Source organism: Serinus canaria, chromosome 5 (assembly GCF_022539315.1).
Source record: "Serinus canaria isolate serCan28SL12 chromosome 5, serCan2020, whole genome shotgun sequence".
Taxonomy (NCBI): Eukaryota; Metazoa; Chordata; class Aves; order Passeriformes; family Fringillidae; genus Serinus; species Serinus canaria.
Window position 1 is genome coordinate 52,054,949 of NC_066319.1, and position 4,480 is coordinate 52,059,428.

Consider the following 4,480-nt stretch of genomic DNA (forward strand, 5'->3'; position numbering starts at 1 on the left):
TTAAGCACTGACTGACTGAGACTAACTCTTCAAAAGGAGTCATTATAATCTCTATAGAAATATAATGATTACAGTGACAACATCTTCAATGCAACTTCAAAAACACTAATTTAAAAAAAATGGTGCAGAAGTATATATTTAAATAAAGCACTAGTTCTCAGTTTTTCCCGTCCACGAAAGGTAAAGAAAATTCAGATTTCCAGAGGTCAGGCTTCAACCAGGGAGATGTTCAGTAAAAGTTGTTTCTCCCTTCCCTGGGGCATTGCAATGGGCACCAAAGCTCACACTGGTGTGGGCAATAAAAAGGTGTGATACCAGAGCCCTTCAGCACTGCAAGAAAGCCAGGGACTCAAAGTGTTATTCAGATAAGAACCAGCCTGCACCTTTCTTCCCTCTATCAAACCAAGCCTAGGATTAACCTGGAGAAAGTTCAGCTGGGAAAATACCAAAGAGGTTTCTCCCAAGGCTCCATTGATTTCTCTCAAGGTCCTTGTGCATTAGAATGTCCTGCAGCGATGTGGCAAACAACTGCTAACCTGGCTTTGATAAAGTTTTTGAGCACTGTAGAGTGGAAATTTTGGTGCAGTAAAGCAAAACCCCATAAAGGAGAAGCACAAGCTCCTGCTTTATGCAACCTCCCCGTCATCTGCAGCAGAGGCAGTGCTGAGCTCCCAGCTCAGTCCTTGGCCTCAATGACACATTTTCAAGAGCAGACATCTAGCTGTGGTGACAGGCACAGCAGGCAGGTGCCTTGGCTCCAGAAGTGGTCTGCTCTTAGTCACCTAATTTAAATGACAGAGTAGTCTAACTTTTCTTGAATTGCTCAGCAGGGCTTTATTCCTGCTCAAAGGCTGCTATCCACTGGGAACATTCAGCCCTAGCCAGCTCCAAGGGGAAATTCTCACTGTTAAATTCAATGCCACATCTCCAGGGATGGGGCTGGTTACCCCCTGCTCTTTTGGACATCAGACTCCATCCCACTGAAGCCAGTGGAGTCACACCACGGTGAAAAGCTGTGGCAGCAGGCTGGTGTTTTGGAAAAGCGTAGGGTGAATTAAGAGCAGAAGCACAATCACAGATAATCCACTGACAGTGTCATGCACAAAGAACATCTGCTCTTTGAGTTCTGGTTTGGCAGCTTCTGTGATGAGAGGGATGAGGGCACCCTACTCAGTAGACACAGCAGCTTCCACCTGAAGCAAATGAGCTGTGACATTTCAGTCTCGAGGCTGGACTAATGGACTCCACCCTGGCCTTGCTGATTCCCACTGCAAACCATTGCAAGCCTGCAGAGCCAGCTATTCCATCAACCCAGCAGCTCACAGCAGTCACAAACAAGTAGAAGGAAATGCTCACCACAGTGCATCCCTCATGCACCAGCTGAGCATCCCTAGGAGCAGAGCTGCTGCCAGGCTGGAGGAGCACACAGGCACTGCCCCGGGCCTTGCTGCACCACGCAGCTTTGGAGCCAGTGGGGGCTGGTCTGTGCCTGCAGGCAAAACATGCTTCTGGGGCTGCTGCAGCAAGAATCAGGAGAGTGGAAAAGCCTGTCTCCCAGCCCTGCCATTCCTGTTGGGCTCACATGAGTCCTGGCATGCTCCGGCACAGCTGGCATAGCACATGGGGCTGGTGGCTTGCTGAAGGTGTTAAAACAATTTCACTTCAAAAGAAGAAAACTGGTGTGAGAGATCTGCTTGAACAGGCCTTTTCCAGACATCTTCTAGGAGAAGAGGAAGGGAACCCTTAATGTCTAACCTTCAAAAGCACCTAGGATGGACTTCCACAGCAAGTTGCAGCCCTCATGGAAAATCCTCCTGGGCCACCTTTCTGCAACAAAATGAGCACTTGTGATTTTGTTCCCTGGTGTGATATGTACTGGTTCAAGTGGTCTCCTCCCATGGCTACACAGGAACACTGTAGGACACTATACTTAGGTCTGGATCACATCCTCTCCCAGATGTGGTAACACTCCTGTGTTTGGCAGAAATGCACCTTCCAAATTCTTCCACTCAAACCTGGGGGCCAGCATCCCTTCTGTAAAAGCCAACCTCTAAATCACAACCCACTTCTTTCCTGCAACTGGACTTTTCACCTTAAGGCTCAAACCTCCCTCAACCTAAAAGCAGAAAGAAAAATATTTCAGGTGAAACAATATCTCTCATTTCCCTGCAAACCACCTCTCAGGAGGAAATGGCTGCATAGGCATGTGCAGCCTTCAAGCATTTATTTGTCTTTGCCTCATCCATCATTGCCCATGCTGTTAAAAATATCAAATCTCACTGCTGCAATAAATCACTGCAGCTCTGGGGTCTCCTCCACCCACACAGGGTGAGATTTCAAGTGAAACCTGCAGAAAGGGAGTGGGTCACAGCATGCCCCACCAGGGCTGTGCCAGTTGTGTTGCTGAGGCTGTGAGGGGGCATCTGGTGCAGCTTTCTGAACATGCATCATGTCAGTATTCCCCTGGAGCCTCAGCAATATGTTTTTCTCCTGGTCTTTAGAGCTGATGAAAACCTTGATGCTATGGAGTGAATTGCAGGACTCCCCCAAACCACTCTCCCTGCCCCTCACCTCTTGGCAAGGAGCACTGCACTTCTGTAGTGCTACACTGCTCCACAGGTGTTATTGCAGGAAAAGTAATAAGAAAGACAACAAATATGAGCTAAAGACACAGAGAAGAGATGAGGGATCAAATAAACACCAAACCAAATATTCCAAAGGGTCAGGAGGTAAAGCAGCAGTTGAAAGCCTCACCAAGGTTTGTGGGTGCAGGGCAACCCACAGCAACACAGACAGCAACACCCCTGCAGATTTTAATTTGACAGAACATTTTTCAAAAGCCATTATTGAAGAAAAATGGAAAACAACTGCAAAGCCTAGTACATTTTTCATTTCCCATGACCTTCTGTGGACAGACACCTAGAAACAGCATTGCCCCGTTGGCATTTCCAAGAACAGAAACATTCCTTGAGAGCTACTGCTAGGAGAGAGCACCAGAAAGGCTTGTAGGGAAAGAGGTGACCTAGACTGTGAGACTCAGAGCTCCCTCAGGATTCTGTCTGACATCGCGGAAGGCCCTGGTGCTAGCTGTGCCTTGGGGTAGTTGACAGCCCCCAGAGAGGCCCAGATCAGATCGCAACCATGCTGGACCTGCTGCCTGCTCTGGCAGCACACCAGTCCCAGGGAGCCTGTCTGTACAAACCAACATCATGTAAATATTTTGTGAATAAGGCAATTGTGGAACGGAAACAGGTTTAGCTGGACTTTGTGTCCAAAGGGGCTTTCCACCCCTCAACCTGTGTCTGAATAAATAGCTCATTCCTTTGTTCACATTGTCAGCCTGCCAGGTGGCAGAAGTAATGGTTTTCCCCAGTACAGCAGGGCAGTGTCTGGCTTACACAAGACTTTGAAGAGCCCAAGGACAGAAAGCTCAGCACTGCACTGCCTGGCTGAGGGAGGCTTCAGGCAGGACTCCCCCTGCACCAGGGGGAAGCCACAAACGATGCTCTGCCCAGTCCCATCTCACCATCAGGGCAATTTCACACAAAGTCCATGCTGCCATGCTTTCCTGTTTAATATGATCATAATTATTCCCATCCCACACATTTTCCATCTCCTGGAAACACAGTCTCTCCCAGAGGTAGAGGACACTGTTGTCCTCCATTCTCTCCCTCTGTTTTCCTCTGCACAGCACAAAGTCCAAATGCCATTTATTGCATCTATCAATCACTAATCCCTTTGATGTCCCTTATCACACTGACAGGTGGCATGCTGGCAGGCTCCTAAAGCAAAGAAGTGCACACTGCCCATGGCATGGCAGCACCTCCTCCTGATTTACCCCTCTTCCTTTACACCAGGACCTTGGACACCTGGCAGCCTGACTTGCCTCTATCTGGGCACTAAAGGAGCCACAGTGTTAAATCATTCTACACAACTCCGTGGCAAACCAAGTGACTGTGTTTAATGTTGCTTAAACCTTCAAGTGCTCTTTTGCTTTGAGTTCCCTCTAAAGTTCCCAAATGCTCTGAGAATGGAGGGATCCAGGGCTAGCAACCCCACGGAAATAAGTGCCCACAGGGCAAAGTGAGGACGTGAATATATAAATATTTAACCAGGGGACGCATTACTCCCTGTCCCTCACCCAAGTCTGACAATCATTACTGGAACCAAACCACCCGTGACCTGCACAAACTCTGACCTGCAGAAGGGGGTGAAATGCAGCCATCCCACAGCAGCTCTGGGGCTACTTTTGAACCCCCCTACCCAGATAATGTGGGGCTTCAGCCCATCAGGACAGGACTTCATCCTGAAATGCTCCTTCCCTTCATTGCCCCATGCCATCTCAAGGCAGCAGCTCACCCCACTGTAGGACCCCTGGTTCGAGGCCCTATTTCCCCTTGTAGGGTAATAATTAACCAGGATTTTTTTTTCCCCGCCTCTTCTTTTAAATGCTCAGACGTAGTGAAAGTGAAACAGTGTT